This window comes from Haemaphysalis longicornis, unplaced genomic scaffold (genome assembly GCF_048455015.1).
Source record: "Haemaphysalis longicornis isolate Haplotype H1 unplaced genomic scaffold, Haemaphysalis longicornis Haplotype H1 scaffold_2, whole genome shotgun sequence".
Classification (NCBI taxonomy): domain Eukaryota; kingdom Metazoa; phylum Arthropoda; class Arachnida; order Ixodida; family Ixodidae; genus Haemaphysalis; species Haemaphysalis longicornis.
This window is the reverse complement of record NW_027526295.1, coordinates 3,994,356-4,014,937: the sequence shown is the minus strand read 5'-3', so window position 1 is coordinate 4,014,937 and position 20,582 is coordinate 3,994,356. Positions and strand designations below refer to the sequence as shown.

The 20,582-nt window shown below is 44.4% G+C and overlaps 1 long non-coding RNA gene across 1 annotated transcript; it reads right to left on the bottom strand.

Moving 5' to 3' along the window:
- Nucleotides 1–13,052: 13,052 nt before the first annotated feature.
- Nucleotides 13,053–18,744, bottom strand: LOC144166969 (uncharacterized). Its single transcript, XR_013321796.1, has 3 exons — nucleotides 17,942–18,744; nucleotides 17,253–17,339; nucleotides 13,053–14,174 (listed from the first exon to the last, which is right to left on the bottom strand). It is a non-coding gene; the product is annotated as an uncharacterized LOC144166969 (long non-coding RNA).
- Nucleotides 18,745–20,582: the final 1,838 nt, after the last annotated feature.

Sequence of the window (20,582 nt, the reverse complement as noted above, 5' to 3'; positions counted from 1 at the left end):
TCAATCGGAAGTGCACGAGAGGAAAATTGCTGTACTTTGATTGGGCTTGAAAGAACCCTTTGAGTTATGAAGGCCTATAAACTTCTAAACATGCTGTATATAGAGGAGGCGACGCGTCAAACATTCTCTACTCTCAGGTGTCGCAGTTGTACCCTCAGATCAACGGATCAATGAGCAGATCAACGAGTTCGTCTTCCATTCCCACGTTAGCATCATTCAACTGCTGCTCTGATCAAAACTTCCAAGAGAGCTCCCTCGTAGGCTGGAGACATTATATCATCGCCTACGACTGAACTCGGCCTACACCAACAGTTACCTCTTTCGCCTCGGACTGACGACCAACCCGTACTGCGATAACTGTTCTTCCATAGAAACTGTCGAACATATTTTATTAGAATGTGTGGCCTACTTGGCACCAAGATCCCGTTTTTTGAAGATATTGAACGCCTAGATCAAGGGCCGGTAACTTTGAAGACAATCCTAGGACCATGGACTTGCCCCTCGAAGCAGCGTCGGGGCCTAAAAAGTTTGTTTTCATATTTGGAGGACATTGGCCACATTTCAAAATGGTAAATTCTGTGACACAATCTAAGAAATAGTCCGCCAAGCCCGCCAAACCACGCCAATGTTTTTTGTTTGCTTTCGTTTTTTTTTTTTTCTGCTCACCTCTCTCTAGGGCCTGTTCTCCCTACATCCTCGACCCCTAGCAGAGAATCATGTAGGCGATCGCAAACGCCGGCAAAACTCTCTGCTTTTTCAATAAAGAGTCCTCTCTCTCTCTCTCTCTGCCAGCAAGGCGAACGAGAAAGTAGATGGGACAACGTGACTCGACCCTACAAGGTAGAAATATCTTTGCAGGCGGTTTCTTTTCACAATGACATCTTGCAAAAAATAGGGGACCAGATTGGGTGTCCAGTGACTCATGCAGACATTGACGTGGTACACCGCGTGCCCGCCTAGAAAGTCAAAAACATAATAGCCCGATTTTGCCTAAGAACAGGGAAGGCTGATTTCATCAGCAAAGCTAGAAAGGCTAGGTTGACTACGTCAGACCTTGACATCCCACTGACACCTGCCGCTCCAGTGTTCATCAATGAACACTTGACGCCAGACAACAAGCGCCTTTTTGCACAGGCATTGGCTCCAAAGAAAGAAAAAAACTGGAAGTTCCTTTGGACCGATGGTTGCCGCATCAAGGCTAGGAAAAGAGAGGACAGCCGTGTGTGTGTCATCGGAAGCGCAAGGGACCTGCCTAAAATTTGCTAAATGGGTCAAAACATGATTGCCTCAACTTGATAATGGGTTACGTGCCTTCTGCAATAAAACCATTAGTGTCAGCTAAGAAGCCTGAAATGTCGTTTTTCCATCAAAATGTTAGATCGCTACCAAACAAAATAGACAACTTGACCTTGCTCATCGACAGTCTCGGAGTGCCGTTTTCAGCAATTATGTTAACTGAAACTTGATTACCGCCCACAACGCACACGTTTAAGTTTGCTGGCTATAAATCGTTTTTCCGTAGTCGTCAAGACAAACGTGGGGGCGGTGTCGCGCTATTGCTCAAAGATGATATCGCCGCTGAGCCCGTAGACGAATTCACCAATATAACTCCCGACTACGAGGCGTTAACAGTTAAATTCAGAGCCAGAAAAACGTGTTTTCCGTCGTGTATAGGCCACCATTAGGTGACGCAACCAAATTTCTTGAGTTTCTTGAAAAGCTTTTTAACCATGTTTTAGTAGAAAACATCAATCTAGTCTTAAGTGGTGACGTCAATATAAATATGCTTTCGTCTTCCCCGCTACAAAAGGATTTCCAATCTCTGATCACATCTCATGGGTTTTCAAACACAATATCTACTGCGACTCGCGTGACTGTTGAAGGCGCATCCATATTGGATGTATTCATCTCGAATATTAATATTGGTTCATTAGAGGGTGACGTAGTGTACACTGATATTAGTGATCATCTGGGTATCAAATTACTAGTGAATAGAATCCACTGCGTAGCTAGGAGAACTAAAAAACCAGTTTTCTCTCAGTCAATTACTACAAATAATCTCGAAGCATTTCGTCGAGCTATGGTTCAAGAAACCTGGGACAGCGTTTTCCGGGCAAAAGATAGTGACTCTGCGTACACTGCTTTCATGAGCACTTTCAAAACGTTTTACCACAAACACTTTCCCAACAACAAAAAAAAATAACAAGGTCATCCAAAGCACGAAAACCTTGGCTAACACCTGAGCTTCTTGAAATGGTTAAACAGAAACATGCGTTATATGCGAAATTTGTGAAATCAAGAGATCCCGCCCTGCTAAAGCAGTTTAAGCAATATAGAAACAGTGTAACAAATCAGCTTAGGGCTGCTAAGGATACTTATTTCATGGGAATGTTTAGTGACCCAGCCAATCAAAGAAGTGAGGTAGTCTGGCTAAAATTGAATGGTCTATTAAAGCCAACCTCTAATTCAGCTATTCCGGATGTTCTGTACCATAGCGAACAGACACTATCCGGAAATGCTATACCTTACGCATTTAATGAAATCTTCTCATTAAAACCTTCGTCTAGTGATCATGACGCACTAAACAGCTATGCTCAGTTCCTTCCTACAGACACGTTTAATAACACTCTATTTCTTGCCCCGACTAGCCCCTTAGAAGTTTTTTCTACCTTTCGCGATATAGCTAATAGCCGGTCTCTGGACGCCGGTGGTATCCAGATTCACCCCGTAAAGTACCGTAATTACCCGATTCTAACGCGCATCTTTTTTCCGGAAAAATAGGTCGAAAAATCGCATGCGCGTTATAATCGGATACGAAACCGAAACTGCCGAAACAACGGAAATTTCGTCTCACCCATCGCCATTTCAAGATGGCGCCAAAGCTCTTAGCAACGATTTTTCGGACGCAGGAAGAATAGGCGCCCAGCCTTTTCTATCGGCGTTCACACAAATCGTCAAATCGTTCCACGTGCGCACTTGATAACAGCAATGGCAGCAGCGGCTCTCGCGCGTTCCAAACGAGTGGTCGGCTGAAGCATGCGCCTCTGGAGAAGCTCGCGGGATGGGCGTGCGAGGCGTGGGCCACGATCCCAGCGACCATGGTTGAACGTTCGTTATGAATTGCGGCATCGCGAACGCGCTTGACGGCACCAATGACGAGTTGTTGTGGTCAGCGGAGAGCGACGAGGAGGGAGATGGGTGAAATTACTTCGAGAAATAAATCGCCCGTTTATCTCGCATTCGTTTTTCTTGCTCACAAAGTTCCGTGCGCGTTACAATCGGAAGTGCAAGTTTTTTCGGTTTTTTTGCCAAGAAAATAGGGTGCGCGTTAGAATCGGGGGCGCGTTAGAATCGGGTAATTACGGTATGTGCTTGATATTATATGCCCTGTCCTCACCCATATTTATAACCTAATATTATCCACTGGCATGTTTCCCAGACAAATGTAGACATCGCGTGCTGTTCCTGTCTTCAAGCACGGTGATGAACGGGCACTGAACAATTATCGACCTATTTCTATCATTCCAGTGTTTTCGAAGGGTATCGAAAAATTAATTCAAGTCAGACTGCTATCATTAACACACTAAACTTTTTTACACCCTTTTTGGCCAAAAAGGGTGTAAAAACCTTGTCCCATGGCAAACACCTTTAAAAGGTGTTTTCGCAAAAAAGGGTGTACGGACGAAAAAAGGGTGTAAGAACAAAAAAAGGGTGTTGAGCTCAAAAAAGGGTGTTGAGGATGCTCAACACCCTAAATAAAGGGTGTTGAGCATCCTCACACCGTTTTTTAAAGGTGTTGGCATGCGCAGTACTATGGTGTTGCGCATGTCATCACCATAGCCTTGGAGGCTTGCGACCTATCACCATGGTGTCCTAATGCAATTCATGGCGACAGGTGTATGTCTGGAGGCTCTGTAAGTAAATGAAATGCAACAATTTATGACTAATGGCACAATTTTAAGTTATATATACAGTGATCCCTCGTGGCATCAAACTCGGATATCTTGAAATATCGGTTAACTTGACATGACACACAAAAAAAACGTAGCAGTCTGAACCAAAAAAGAAGAAATAATAGAACTTCACAATTTCATGCATGTGACGATCACAACATTGGTGCACTAGAGGGACCACTGAAAACCGTTATCAGTGTGCTCACTACACATTAGCATTCAAGTGATACAACTAGACAGAACTGGACCCCCACTACAATTGCAATCATGTTTTCTGGTGGTAGCTTCAAAAAACTATCCCATGTGATGTGCACCCGTAGAGAACTTGTATTGGTATTTGTCGTCACAACTTTTTAAAAAGGCAGACAACCACATTTATAAGTTCTATTGACCATAAATTGCACAATTTCTTTTGTGTCAAAAATCTTGAGACTCAAGCAGAATGAAACCACGTTTTCCGAACAAACTTTTACAATCGACAGTAAATGTTGCAACACAAAAAAAGAAACAAGAATGTTTGCAAAATTCTGTGCATGAATCCTGAGACTAAAACTAATTCACAACCATAAACTATGATTGAGGTGTCTATTAATAAACATTTTGGCAACTTCCCTTAAAACTCTACAGCCAAGCACATGCCAAATATCAAGATACAAGCAATTATGAACTTCCTTCCCTCCGAATGCAATGAGGTGGACACAGCAGTCTGAACTATAAAGAACATTTATCTTTGACCCATCCTATAGCCGGTATTCATTGAAAAGTTTAGCTGTCAATTTCTTCGTTTGGCAACACTGAAATAGCCACGAACATGGCTGATCGCGCGGCTCGTGCCACTGCGGCCGCACACCGAAGAAAAATATAACACCGACGTGCGTCGCCTGCTCCGTTTCAACCGATTCTCAACAGTGGTGTCATCAAAGTTGTTATTAAGAGCACTCGCGTTGGAGTCAAGGCATTACTTTGCGTTCGGCGGGCTAGAGCTTGGAATGTCCAAACCATATCATGCGCTTAGCACGGACAAGTACCGCCAGAATCCAAGCACACCCTTTAGGGTGCTTGGGTTCTTTCGCCGCAGGAGCACCCTTTTCTGCCCAAAATATCATAGGTAGGAGCTTTTCCTGCAAAAGCACCCACCTAAAGGGGTACAAAAAGGGTGCATCATCCTCGGTTCACAAATGGCGCTGCAGGTGTGCAGCCACATATGGCACAGTATGACACACAATTACGGTATGAAACATTCGTGCTTTCCAAGCTCCGTTCTATGAGACATTCCATTAAAGCTCAATGTCAGCTGATAATTTACTTGAACTTTTTGACCCACCGATTTTTGAAACATCCATTTATAAAGTCTAATATTACAGCCAAATCGCAGTACGGAAGTTGTATCATTAGAGGATGTTGATTATTCGAAACGGTGTTAAAAATTCAATTTTATGTTCATTTTGCTAAACTGCAGCGCACATCCTTCGAGCTTCACTGCACAGCATAAACGTGTTATGCAGTGAAAGCAAGTAGGCGTGCAACAGATCAAATGCACAAAAGTTCTTCGAACCTTAAAACCCTTGGCTTCTCAGCATTGCATCAAACTTCCAATCACGGTAGCTACTCGCAATGTTTAGTGCCTTATTCTTGAGCTGAGCAGAAAAGCTCAATATTAAGGCAGACCAAATACAATATGTATACTTCCCTACGTACTGTGGCTTTATTCTACCCATAAAAGTTGGGTCCCCACTGCCACTTATTTTATTTTACATTATTCTTTTTGCTTCATGAAAAATGACCCCACATAGCAATACCAAGAACTGTAAACATCACAGAACAATGCATATGAGTTCCCTGGTTGAAATGTGATGACATTGTTGTTATAGCAGTATTTTATCATGAGTCTAGCTTGTGCATGGTGTCTTGCATTATGTCCCTGCTGGTGGATGTGGGGTCATTTTTCGATATTGCAAATGAAAAGCCAACAGCCAGTGCCCATTAGTTTCGTCTAGTATTACGAGGTGCGTCATGGGAACCATCAAACCCGTCTATAGCCCTTTTTAGACTTGACTAGAAGTAAAATCAGCAATATCATCGATAAAACGTTTAGCATCTTTTTTATTAGCAGCTTTAGTGTTGCTACTTTCCATATTTAGGTTTTTTCTGCTTTTCTTAATGACATTTTTGTTTCGCTGAGAAGGTGCATAACCAATGAAAGCTTTTCTGTAAACCTTTGGTAGCTATGCAATTGTTAGAAAATGTTTTACTAAATAAGGCAGCTTAAACTTAGAATACTTGCATTTAGAAACATTACAATCAATTTAAATTGATCATACATTTCTGGCTGTTTTTACACAAAGCTGCACATGGGATATTAAGTGCACCGCGAGGAGGGCTCTGGATTAGCTTTGGCAACTTTGGGATATTTATTGTGGACTTAAATCTCCACACATGGGCATTTTCACTTTCTGCCTCCACCAGGAAAATGGCCACCAATTTAGAAAGCTATTCTTACTAGTATTTGATGTACATTTTAAAATAATCTCAAGTATTATAGCCACAAAATTATTCTCTACAATAGCACCCAGCGGGTGCTGTTATAGAGAGATTGTGCACTACACCAGACAATGTACTACACTGTCGAGAGCTTTGACATCTACAAAGCAAGCTAATACTGGTAAAATGTTTCATACCATAATTACTGCGTGTTCAAAGCTCACGTGTGAAGTACAGATACTGGTGCATCAGCAAGAACCGAGGATGAGCACCCTTCCTGGTTCTGAAAAAAAAATAAACATGGAAAAATGCTTTAAGCAGGATTAAGAAACAGGGTTGAAAGAAAGTGAGCAAGCAATTCTTTCAAAATATGCAAAGCAATGCAAATAAATATTTATTTCAACTTCATGTCTACAAAATACAATCTCATTAAGGCTGGTAATGGGGTCTTGGGTAAAAAAAGAGCAGAGAGCACTTATATAAATGCTACAGGGAACCTTCAAGCCAAAAATTGCTTGAGCACTTAAACTAATCACTAATCAATAAATTCATGAAAATTGAATGGATGAAAAACCAGCGGTAAACACAGGACACAGTTAAAAGAGAACAACGGGACAAGCTTATCCCGTCGTTCTCTTCCGTACCCTGCGTTTTCCGCTGGTTTTTCATCCATTCAAACATGTACCAACTAGCACAGTCCGACGCCTTGGTATCATAAAAAGACGAATTGTCACTCCTTACAGACAGTTGGAAAAAAAGAAAGTATAAAGCAGGTGACAAAATTAAAATGACAGCAGATTGGTTAACTTTTAATTTTAAGTGATAATATAAAAAATAATGGCATGAATGAAAGTGAGCAGCAACCAAAGGACCATGATGCTAGGCCGACATTCCACTTTGAAGCAAAATATCCGCTTTCAACGCTACATAGGCCAAACATGCAATGAGGCAACCCTTTAGGCCCACAAAAACATACCATAATCTTTAAAAAAGCTACAATTTAGTTGAGAAAAACTGACCACAACAAATTGGAATTGACAACTAGATACAGTTGTCACACCCAAGCAAGCCGGCGAAAGATGAACAGATATCTAGCTGTCCTACCCCCTATTTGTGCCCTAGCCTCTGATCCGCTGCAGCAAACAAAAAAATTGTTTATATGTAGAACTACTATTACTCTTGGTCAAACACAGACAGTTCTAATGACGGAGCCAAGTAGGTTCCGAAACGGGGAACGCTTCGGATAAAGTCCTTCGTTAGAGTATTATATTTGTTTCCATCAAACACAAAAAAATGCATGGTAAAGTGCTGACATTAACTTTGTCTACTGCGGTTCCTTCATGGTGACATCACTACAGCAACCAAAAATACAATACAGTGCATTAAAGGGGCCATTGGGACAACATAGAATTTCGTTTCGTTCGACATATTTCCTGTATTATAAGTGCCCCCACCACTTGACCAGCAGCAAATGATGCTGCATTCACTGAGAAATTAATTTAGGTTAAAAGTCTGATTCTCCCACCATATCGTGTGTTTTTGGGATGTCAGCAATGAAGCCATAAGTGCATGTAATCAAACAAACTACTGCGTCACTCGGGTCTGCAGCCTTGCTAGCCATCAGTCCTCCCAGGTGGAGCTACCATACTCATCCACGAACCGTTGTTTGCCATTGCTTTGTTTTTGACCGCGTCTGCACCTGGCTTGTTTTCGTTACTGTAGAAAGTAATGGTTTTGTGAAACATGGGGTATCCTCGACAAACAGGGTCACGTAAGACAACATCGCCTATGCCAATCGGCCAGTGCCGTGCAGGCCAACTCCAAAGCGGCGGAGTGCTGTCCAGCTAAAACAAGCATAGTGCACGCCGTACCAACAGCAGTGCGCATCGATACTTGTATGTTTACGCGTATTTTCGTAACTTTCATTGTTTACTGCACCATTTTTACTGCTGTAAAATGAATATGCATTACATTTAAGCGCAAATAGCTCGTTCGGCATGTTTATAAGGCCTGCCCCATTTGCGTTTGCTTTTGCCGGCCTCAGCCAATCGCACAGCTGGGGACATATGACATCATAGGTACTGCTGTGGGAAATGAGCTAGTGGGTCGCATGGCCATTCCCTTTTGCCTAATTATATAGCTTATTCGAGTGAAGTGCGCGTTAAAAATGGTGTCAGTATGATTCTAACGAGGCAATCTGTCGAATGAACGAAACTTGTGTGTTGTCTGCATGGCCCCTCTAAGCAAAGGCAAGGCAGCCGATTTTTTTATTTAGGCTGCCTTCATGCACACATTAGTGCTCTATTACTGCCAGAAACTCATTACGGGACTCCTGACATATTTACAGTTGCAATAAAAATCAGAAATAGAACGAAAAATCATTGGACACTCCACCATGTCCTAAAAACAAAGGAATAATGTGCGAGTGAGCTACCTAAAACACTGCGACAGAAGGTCATATTCATCAAGGCAACTAATAAAAACCATGGCTAGTGCATAGCCACCACGCAGCTCATTTGTTAAGAGCTAATGTGCGTCCCCACAAGTTGGCTGTGTAAACCCACTGACACCTAACAGAGTCCAAGGTTCGACGAAACTCGTCAGGGGAGGGTGATTTATTGATGAAATACAAGCAGGCACTCGCCTGGTCAAAAACAAATAAACAAATAAAGACGTTTTGGGGCCCCTACTGGTCCCTTCATCACAATGAAACGGAGTGAAAGGTCGCGATTATTTATAGGTTCGGTGGCGCAGAGTGTGCATGTATATCTCGGGGAGATTACCCCGCGACCGGTTAATCATGCTTTTAGTTGGTTGAATATGCACTGATTCTAAAATTAGTCGTGTCGACAGGCGCTTCTCTGATGCGATTATAGTTGCGGAATCCCAGTCGACGTGGTCAGTAGCCAGGTGATGATCTGCCAAGGCATTTCAGCTTGCATTGCCTTTTTTTGACATCGTTCTGGTGCTATTGAATTCTTTTAAAAATTTCCAGTTTCACCTATGTAGGATTAGGAACGAAAAAGAGACGCCGACCAGTCCAAACAAAACGTACTGACATTTCGGCTTCCAACACGGAAGCCTTGTTCACAATAAATGCATCACCAGAAGTGGGTCGTTTAAGTGGGCTTGAATAATGGCTGCAAAGAGCGTGCGTAGATCGGGTTTAGATTTCAGTCGTTACGATTGACTGTGTTAGATGTGGTCTGAATGATTAGTGATTCCAGATGTAGCCGTTATGCGGTCACTTTTTCTGTAATTCTTGCATTGTCCCAAATAATCTTGTGGTCACTCACGACGACGTGTTCGGCTAAAGCATTGTTGCGGATGCTTTTATTCTTTACGTGACGTGCATGCTGCTGCAGACGATTCTTATAATTTCCTGATTCCCCGATATACACGCCGCTGCAGTCTGCACAAGGTATCTCGTATACCACACCGGGGAAGCGCTCCTTGGGAAAGCGGTCCTTGACTCTCACGAGCTCATGGCGCATCTGTTTGGCTGGAACGTGGGCCACCTGCACGTCATATTCCCGTAGGACACGTGCCAAACATTCACTTGTTCCTGGAAGGTAGGGCACAGGAGCTCGCTTCATCGGGGCAGGAGGCACGTCCAGTTGTCCCCGTCGGGTCAGTTGGCTTTCCGTTGCATTTATAAAGTGCCTCGGGTAACCGCAGCTAGCCAGGTCGTCCCACCCCTTTGCCGTGTCCATCGCCGCATCCTCGGGCTTCGAGCACAATATTTTCGCACGCTGCAGTAGCGTGCTAACAACAGCCCTCTTGTGGGAAGCGGGGTGCACGGAATTGAAGTTCAGGTAGCGGCCTGTGTGCCAGGGCCGAGACACGAGGACGTCCAGTAAGGGAAGTTTGCCATCGGCCCCCTCTTCTGACGTGAACTGAATGGCACGTTCCATACTGTTGAGGTGGGCCAGCAAGCTGTTCGCCACGTCTTTCTGAACGACGCAGAAACAATCGTCGACATAATGCAAGAACACTTTTGGTTGAGGGGCAAAGGAGGCTAGCGCGCGTCCTTCCAGCGCTTCCATGGTCAGGTTCGCCGCCGTGACCGAAATAGCGGCACCCATTGGAGTCCCCTGCCTTTGCTTGTAAAAATGGCCCATAAAGACGAAGTACGTATTGTTCAGGCAAATGTTCAGGCAAAAATCTAGAAGCCTGCGTAGTTCTGGCACATCCATCGGTGATCTCCCGGCAACGTCTCATCAGCCTCGAGAGCAGTGGTGCATACGTTGACAGCCAGGTCAATCGGAACGCTCGTGAAAAGGGACTTCATGTCGAAGGACACCATCAAGTCGTCTTTCTCGATCACGGTGTTGCGAGTCTTCTCGACAAAATCGAAAGAATTACGAACGTGAGTGGTCCCTTTACCGACGAGCGGAGCCATAACTTGGTGCAGGAACTTCGACAGGTGGCCCACGTTCCAGCCAAAAAGATGCGCCATGAGCTCGTGAGAGTCGAGGACCGCTTGCTCAAGGAGCGCTTCCCCGGTGTGGTATACGAGATACCTTGTGCAGACTGCAGCGGCATGTATATCGGGGAATCAGGAAATTATAAGAATCGTCTGCAGCAGCACGCACGTAACGTAAAGAATAGAAGCGTCCGCAACAATGCTTTAGCCGAACACGCCGTCGTGAATGACCACAAGATTGATTGGGACAATGCAAGAATCGTCGCTACAGAAAAAGTGACCGCATCACGGCTACATCTGGAATCACTAATCATTCAGACAACATCTAACACGGTCAACCGTAACGACTGAAATCTAAACCCGATACGCACGCTCTTTGGAGCCATTATTCAAGCCCACTTGAACGACCCACTTCTGGTGATGCATTTATTGTGAACAAGGCTTCCGTGCTGGAAGCCGAAACGTCAGTTTGGACTGGTCGGCGTCTCTTTTTCGTTCCTAATGTACCCTCCCGGTAAGACGAGTTTCCGTCATGCTCTCAATTTCACCTATGTAGGATGCGTCGCAATCCTTGCATGGAATTTTGTAGGCAACTCCGGGAATCTTGATTTTTCTAAAGGGTCCTTCATGCGTACCAGCTTCTGATTAAGCCTGTTCGTTGGCACGTGTGCAATTTTAACGCCATATGTGCCAAACACCCTTGCAAGAGCTTCACTGATGCCTTGCGTGTAGGGGACGGCAGCGCGGTTTTGCCTGTATTCTTCAGGAACCCTTTCGTGGGAGGCAACTGAAGCCCGCAATTGTTGCGTCCTCACAAGCTTTGAACGGTAGCCGTTGCTGCGAAGGTCCTTCCTTACCACGGCTAGCTCTTGCTTGCACAGACCAGGCTCAGAGCAGATTCGTGATGCGCGTGAGAAGAGTGCAGCGGCGACAGAGCGTTTTTGGCCTATAGGATGCGCAGAGTCGAACCACAGGTATCTACCCGTGTGGGCCGGCTTTCGATACACACTGGTTGTAAATCCTTTGGGCGACCATCTCACAAGTATGTCGACGAAGGCGATCTGTCCATTATTTTCTTGTTCCGTGGTGAACTGGATGCTTGGAACACAAGAGTTTAGATGCTCAAATAAAGGCATTAGGTCTCGGCGGTGGATCACACAAAAACAGTCGTCTACGTAGCAGACAAAGATTTTGGGGCCATCTTGTACGAGCATAGCACAGAATTATCTAGAGCCTCTAAGGCAATATTTGCCCAGACTACTGAAACGGAAGATCCCATCGCTGTTCGAAACCGCTGCTTGTAATAGTGTCCGTTGAAAACAAAATATCTGTTCTGCAGGCCAAATTCCAGGAGACGATATAAGTCTTGCGTCTCAATTGGCGAACGTGAAGGCAGAGATGCATCGTTCTCGAGTAGATCCTTGCAACTCCGGACCGCGTAATTTTGCCTGGAATTTGGGCTGCAGAACACGTTTTGTTTTCAACGTAGAATGTTACAAGCAGCGGTTTGGAACAGCCATGGGAGCTTCCGTTTCAGCAGTCTGTGCGAATATTGCCTTAGAGGCTCTAGAAAAGTCTGCGCTATGCTCGTACAAGACGACCCTAAGATTTTTGTCTGCTACGTAGAGGACTGTTTTTGTGTGATCCACCGCCGAAACGTAATGCCTTTAATTGAGCATCTAAACTCTTGTGTTCCAAGCATCCAGTTCACCATGGAACAGGAAAATAACGGACAGATCGCCTTCCTCGACCTACTTCTGAAACGGTCGGCCAAAGGATTTACAACCATTGTGTATCCAAAGCCGACCCACACGGGGTTCGACTCTGCGCATCCTATAGGCCAAAAACGCTCTGTCGCCGCTGCACTCTTCTCACGCGCATCACGAATCTGCTCTGAGCCTGGTCTGCGCAAGCAAGAGCTAGCCGTGGTAAGGAAGTACCTTCGTAGCAACGGCGACACTTCAAAGCTTGTGAGGACGCAACAATTGCGGGCTTTAGTTGCCTCCTCCGAAAGGGTTCCTGAAGAAGACAGGCAAAAACGCGCTGCCGTCCCCTACACGCAAGGCATCAGTGAAGCTCTTGCAAGGGTGTTTGGCACATATGGCGTTAAAATTGCACACGTGCCAACGAACAGGCTTAAGCAGAAGCTCGTACGCGTGAAGGACCCTTTAGAAAAATCAAGATTCCCCGGAGTTGCCTACAAAATTCCATGCAAGGATTGCGACGCATCCTACATAGGTGAAACTGGAAATTTTTAAAAGAATTCAATAGCACCAGAACGATGTCAAAAAAGGCAATGCAAGCTGAAATGCCTTGGCGGATCATCACCTGGCTACTGACCACGTCATCGATTGGGATTCCGCAAGCATAATCGCATCAGAGAAGCGCCTGTCGACACGACTACTTTTAGAATCAGTGCATATTCAACCAACTAAAAACACGATTAACCGGTCGCGGGGTAATCTCCCCGAGACATACATGCGCACTCTGCGCCACCGAACCTATAAATAATCGCGACCTTTCACCCCCCCTTTCATTGTGATCAAGGGACCAGTAGGGCCCCCAAAACGTCTTTATTTGTTTATTTGTTTTTGACCAGGCGAGTGCCTGCTTGTATTTCATCAACACCGAACTAACCCGCCTGAATCACCACTTTATAGACATTGAGCAATTCTTTGAATTGGTTTATTGTAGAGAGCCGTCTTGTTTATTTCCTTATTTTTTTGGCATTTACGGTCTCATTTGAAACTGGGAGACCAGATAGCTTTTACTACGGTTCATGCACTGGTGACAACAAATATTTGATTTCACTTTAAACAATTTTCAGTTCTGTTTTATTGCTCACCAGCCAATGACCTGAAATATCAGAGGCTCTTAAAATATATGCTGGCATTTCTTTCCTGCACTGTAGTACAACTAATCATGACTTTTATCATATTTTGTTCACAAATTGAAATATTTAGAAAGTATTCAGCTGAATGATAATGTTATTTCAGAAGCATGCACAATCAACAAGGCCTCAATGACTCTCACCACGTGGTTCACTTGTTTCTGTCACAAATAACCTGATTGCAGCCACAATCCACCCAAGACGGAGGTAACATACCCTCTGGGATGATGAATATTTAAAATGCCTTACGAGTAAGTGCTCAGCACATGAAATTGTGGCATTAAAACAGAAGACCCCTCTGTGGCATCCTTCACTTGGGGCAGCGCTTGATCACAAACTTCGAGAAGCTGAAAAATTCTCCATGCGCCGCTCCACCCAGCAGAAACAATGCAGGACGCAAGTTGGTAGGTGGACCGTTGGCATCCTGCAATTGTGAAGATTTTTATTTAGTAGATGGTCTTCTTTTTGTACCACTGTTCATTTCTCCTTTAACAAGCAGCTGAACTCCTGCAGGTTCTACGAATCATACAAGCATAATAAAACGCAGCAATGCAGAACAATTGGCAGGGTTACCTCAATTTTTCTTTTCTAGGAATGAAAACAATGTAGGTAATCTATACACAACTACAATCAAACCTTTCAATTTTTACCTACTTCACTCCTAAGAAGCACACATACACGTTAGACATGTGAGCGAGCCGCAAAATTTATGCCCACAAACTTAATCAGGCATCAGAAATCGGCAGGGAACGTGTCACCTTTAAATGGCACTTTTTTCGTTCAGAACACGTAAATGGGCGAGAAAGACCCATAACTATGATTTGGTACCCTCATCTGGTATGGTTTTCAGGCAATGCTTACATCTCACTTCAGTACCTTCAGGTGGTGGAGATCTTTGAAAACTCATTGCGGGCAAGTGGGTTGTGTTCAAGCTCTCGTATCTTGCCAGCATATGCTGGATTCCAGCATTCCCAAATCAACGTGACGACTCGAATGTGGTGGATGCAAGAAAGAATAAGCACACGCCAAGGGCGTAGCCGGGAAGGGGGGGGAGAGGGGGGGGGCCAGTGCCCCCCCCCCCACCCCTATAATGTTTTATGCCAAGGCTGGGGTGCGGTTTAAGCAGCCTGAAAAACCGCCTGAAGTCACCTGCAGGCACGGAACCTGCAGTTTTAAGGACATTCTTGCTCATATAAAGCTCAAACAAGGGCTATGTCAACGTCTGATCCCTGCGCCCGCTCAGGATGGTGTTGTACCTGTCAATATATACAGCCCGGCTGCACTTCGCGCCGGATACACCGACAAGCGCCGGGAGCCTGCCGCGAGCCGATCGAAACAGCCCCACTGTTTCCCTGGCGGAACAGCACGGCCGGGGAATGGCAGAACAGCAGGAAAAGCCTCATATAGGCTTACATGTGGACGGGAGCGTGTCATTCCTTGTCTTTACACTGGTACAAAGTATAATCACATGACAGAGCATGTCGCTGTATTTTGTTCAGTCAACTATCAATCCTGGATATGTTTATTTTTCTACCGACATCGCATTTCATTGACTATTGCAGATCATAATTTCTGCTGCATAAAAAGCATTGCTCTGCCCATCTTGTATTTCCTCCACATCAAGAAAACTACACAATTCTCCTTATTGCGGAGCTTCGCTTTTTTGGCACTATTCCACTGTTTCCTTGACCTCCCTCTTGGTTAGGATCAGCATTCTGTATTTGCTTAACCAGAATTTACTAAAGCCATGTCTGTTTCGATTTAGCAGGTAGAAATATAATGAAATTTAAGAAACGTGCAACAAGCTCAACATTCAACAGCAGTGCAATAAGGTGTTCCGCTTAGTGCAAGTTTACTACTCACGTTACTAGCACAAAAAATAACAAAAGGCGATTACTTAAGGACGAAGACGCACGTTTGCTAGCTTCACCGCCATAATATACGAATTCATCGCATGTACAGTTCACTGCGATTCGAAGGTTGTCGCGGGAAAGCTACTCTTTCAAACGAAGCAGAAAGAACACCAGCTTTAGCAAATATTCCATGCAAGTTCCGTTATCGTCGGCGTGGATAAAGGGCAACCAAGTCCAAGTCTGTGCTTGATAACAACGAATGTACAGCTTGAAACCCAAAGGGTGGCAAGTCAGTCGTGCGGGCCATTGTTGTATCATGGAACAGCCAACAAGGGAGCGAAGAGTGCGAAATCTCGATTTTCATGGTTCCGAAACGAAACCGTGGGCTGGTGGCCCGCTTGGCCGCTCGATGCTGGCGCGATAACCTTCAAATCGTGCTCGACTGTATTTCATAGCTGACAAGAAAAAGTCCCTTTTCTAAAGGAAAATCTTTTATAAAACATGAGAATCTTGATAGTAAACCACCAGTGTTGGCCTCCACTTCCGCCCGACAAACTTCGGGGACCGCGCGCCACTCACGAGCGCACTCATGATCACGCTCACGAGCACGGGTCCACCTAACCACCTGCTCTGCGGACGAATGAATCGCCCGTGGTCTGCCCATAGACCAGCGAACGGGAATTTAGGTGATCATCATTATCATCACCATCTAAGCTCCTTAAGGTGGGCTTTACGGTTAGTGTTGAGCATACACAAATCGTATGTTAAAGTCAGTTATTTCAAGCTTCGTTTGCTAAACAACGCGCAAGATGCCTTGCCTACATATTTCCCCGTCCCATCTTTTGGTCGACCACGCCCCCCCCCTCCCCCCCCCGAAAAAAATTCCTAGCTACGCGCCTGGCACACGCCCAATCAGGAGTACGTTCAGCATGCACGTCGGTTGTTTAAAAAAAAAAGGGTGTAATGTATTGCTCAGAAGACTCAATGCTTGCACGCATCTTGGAGCAGCAACGGCCTTGACAGATGTGTTTGAGTGGTTTTCCTCTCTCATAACATCCACAGTGCTTTCAGAAAAAGCCCCAGGCCTTTCAATTAGCATGTTCCAGTTAAGAATAATGCAGCTGATACTTTACTTTCAAATATTTTTCTTTGTGGAAGGATGTTTCTTTATTGGCGGTACAGCACTAGCGTGCGTAAATCGCAGCCTTCAGAACCCCAATCAGGCCTCTTTAAATGGTACGGGCAGTTACATAACTATTTGAAAAAGTGGACTGCAAGGACTGTCAATTCACATGATAAACATAAAAAAATAGCTGAAAACAGAACTGGTAAGGCTTTATAGAAGACTAAACTATGAAGGTAATAACATTTTTGTGTACCTAAGAAATATGGCTTCACCGTAAACATGACTAACACCAGGAAATTCGTATACATGGTGATTAACTGCTACGCCCACATTATGATTTTGGGTGAAACTTTGAGTTTTCCGAAATTAACAACAAAGGTTGCCATTTAGTGGCTACATGTTAGGTTATGCATGAAACACCAATAATTGTTGTTACGGGGCGAGAACTTGTACATTCAAGTGATCGAACATTATTCAAGTATGGTAGCCCACTCTGCTACCAAAACTGTGTTTGAAAACTTACGTTCTGGCGGCCAAACACTGTTGACAATGCTTGTGGCTCTTGTCCGGTTGAATGGAGGGACGTGATGTGCTCAGACCGTCCAGAGGTCTAAAACAGGATGACACATGATTACCACACAGGCAAGAATGGAAATTATTGGGTGCACGAATGTTACAACTCGGGCAACACAACATTCAGCCAAAATCAATGCCCGCGTACAGCGGCACCGTACACATGGTGAGGTGGCTCGCCGCAAACGCAACGAAGCTTGCGAGGCGCGCACATTCGCTCGCAAACGATGCTCCCTCGCCATTCCCAACACGGCACAAACGACAGCGGTGATTAACGAAGCCGTAAACGCTGCGCAGCACAGTTTAGAGGAGTAGCCGCCCGTGTTCTGATAAACTACGCGTAAGACGTGGTTCGCAGTGGTGAACTCTGAAGCTGTTCAATATAGTGCTCCGGAATGGGAAACGTTACTGAGCGCCGCTGCGTTACTGAGCGCCAGTGCGTTCAGCGCTCAATGCAAGCACCACAATGTTCTTTCGCACATCGCCTTTCTAGAGACCAGCCCTCTAGGTTCAACCTAGCCAGTTCAGTTAAACAATTCACACACGCGGGCTCCTGTTAACGAATCCTTAAAGCGGCGATCACAGCTACAAACGACATCCAGTGACAAGAAAGGCGGCAAATGTGACGAGCCAGCTTACCTGCCAGGACGTTTAAAGACGAAGACGAGCGAGCGACGTTCAGGGGCAAGCGCCAAACTAAATTAGCCGTCTTCAGGTGCAAAGTTGTTCTCAAATATTTCTTCGCGAAGTCGAACACGACAGCCACAACCGAAAACGACGAGGGACCCAATTAACCCTGATAACTGCGCTTGTTTAACGGTACGACGGTACACCACAGATCACAATCGACGCCAGACGGGTCACGGGACCATTCGAGGAGGTAACTGGCCGCGCCGCCGCACGCCGTACTCAGGGTGTCGGCCATTGGCAGCGGGTTGCGTAAACAAATTAAAACGACAACAATAAATAATTGCCTATTTTACTGAATATAACAGTAACTTATTATTTTTTGTGTGTAATATAATAAAGAAGCATATATTTTTTAAGTTTACAAACACAAAACGCGAACTGAGTTTTTTGGCGCTCAATTTGAACGTTAAAAAAAGCAGCAGATAGTAAGATAACACTCCGCAATGAAATTTGGCAGTGTTCTAGTGTAAGTAATCGTATTATTATTTGGCGTCTGTTTATTTAGCGCCCGATTTCATGCCCCCTCCCTCCCGAACTTTTGTTTTCTTTTGATATCTGCCTTGTTCTCCAACGTTGTTTCTGCAGGAGAAACTAGGTGGTCTGTTTATTGCATTTGTACACAATATTTACGGTCGCTAACAATAAGAATGGAATAAAATTGTGATTGCTAGTACTTTATAACTCCACTGAGTGACGAGAATGACTGTTGTCAGAGGGGGCTATGATTGTGCTGGTGGGGCAGGAGAGGAACAGGGAACGACGGAATGATGATACAGATGTCACCGTTCAAGGTTGTGCTGTGCTCCGTGCAAGGTTGTAGAAAACAAAAAGTGGGAGGGGGAGTGTTATTCTGTCGATGTCGTAATAAGCAAGGGCTGATATTTTTTCCTGTTTCAACGTCGGTGCTGCCGCTGCTTTTTATTGAATTTGGCAGTTTTTTTTTTGTTTTTTGCTTTTGAACATTTTTGACGAGGTTGGGTGGATGGTACAATGGGATGTCTTTTTGAAATTATATTGCATGCATGACCTCAATCAATGATGAGCTGAACACCTTTTCCCCACCCTTTCAACACCCTTCCAAAAAAAAGGGTGTTGAGGTTGGTCAACACCCTTTTTTTCACGCAAAAAGGGTGGAAAGCTACAGAAAAGGGTGTTGAGATTCAAGAAAAAGGGCGTAAGGGCCTCCCAACACCCTTTTTTCAATTATCTTACACCCTTTTTGGCCAAAAGGGCGTAAAAAAGTTTAGTGTGAGGAGCAATTTTGTTTTTAATTTACATAAATGACATTGTACATTGCACAGACAACGCCACATTTGTTTCATATGCTGAGGACACGACAGATTTTATTACAGGAAATACGGAAACAGAGATAGAAGTGAAGGCCAACAAAACGCTGTCTAACATAGATGCTTGGGCCTCGGTAAATTCTTTATAAATTAACCCTTCGAAAACGCAAGTTATTTTGTACACGACTAAAGGAACAGCCGCGAAAAAACTGAATGTATTTCTGGACTCTCAGCAGTTAGAGATGGCGGATTCAGTTAGTACTCTTGGCGTAAATTTCTCGGAGCACCTTGCATGGAATGAACATGTTAATAACCCCCATTCAAAGTTGTTATCCGCAATTGGTGTCCTTGCACGTATGCGACGCATTCTTCCTAAAAAGGTAAAAATCATGATTTATTATGCATTTGTAGCATCTCTGTTGCAGTACTGCAGCATAGTGTGGTGTACTACTGGTGTCACAAATTTACGAAATTCTTCCTGTGTTTTGTTTGTATGATTATCGGTTAATGTTGTGCTACAAAGCTTTCCTTAAGTATGGTACCGATACCATAATAAAACTTGCTAAGCTAAAAGGCAACACAAGTGTTCCCATAACAAGGCACAAAGAAATGTTTCTTACCCCCACCTAGAACAACTTATGATGGACAATCTCCGTCTTACAAACTACCTTCCTTGCTAAATTTGTTAAACCATGAAGATTTTGATCCGTCATATAATCGTAACTATCTCATCAAACGCTTCGCCCAGCTCATTTCATCTCGGGAATAGTACTTGCCTTGAACTTTATTCCCTTTTCTTTTAGATTGCTGCTTTTAGTACTCACTTCACTTCATGACTATGCCTATGAACTTTTCTGTACTGTTAATGCGTTATGTCACAAAAGTTTTGTATTACTCGATGTTATGTAACACTTGTCAATTTATTTGCATTCACTGTTCCTGATTGATCATCATGCTGCTGTTTGCTGACTTGTAACGTGGTCGGGACCTCGTCAAGCTGCTCGAGCTTTTAGTCCCGTACTCCTCCTTTTCAAAGGAAATGAAGCTGTTTGATTGGTTTTGATTGAATGTGTGACGTGATCCTGTGCACCTCAAAAAATAATGAGGAAACAGGAGGGAGAATTACAGCTGCAGTATTTCTGAATAAACAAGAGTACATCGGTTGTTTTTGTCAATTTCGAGCGTACGTGCGAGAAGGCCCAGTTCGGTCGAGAGACATGGCCGCAAAGATTGCTTACTCCTTTGCGGGAAGACGCAGCTGACGTGATGGCCAGCTCTCCAAAAGAGGATAAGGTAAATTCGAG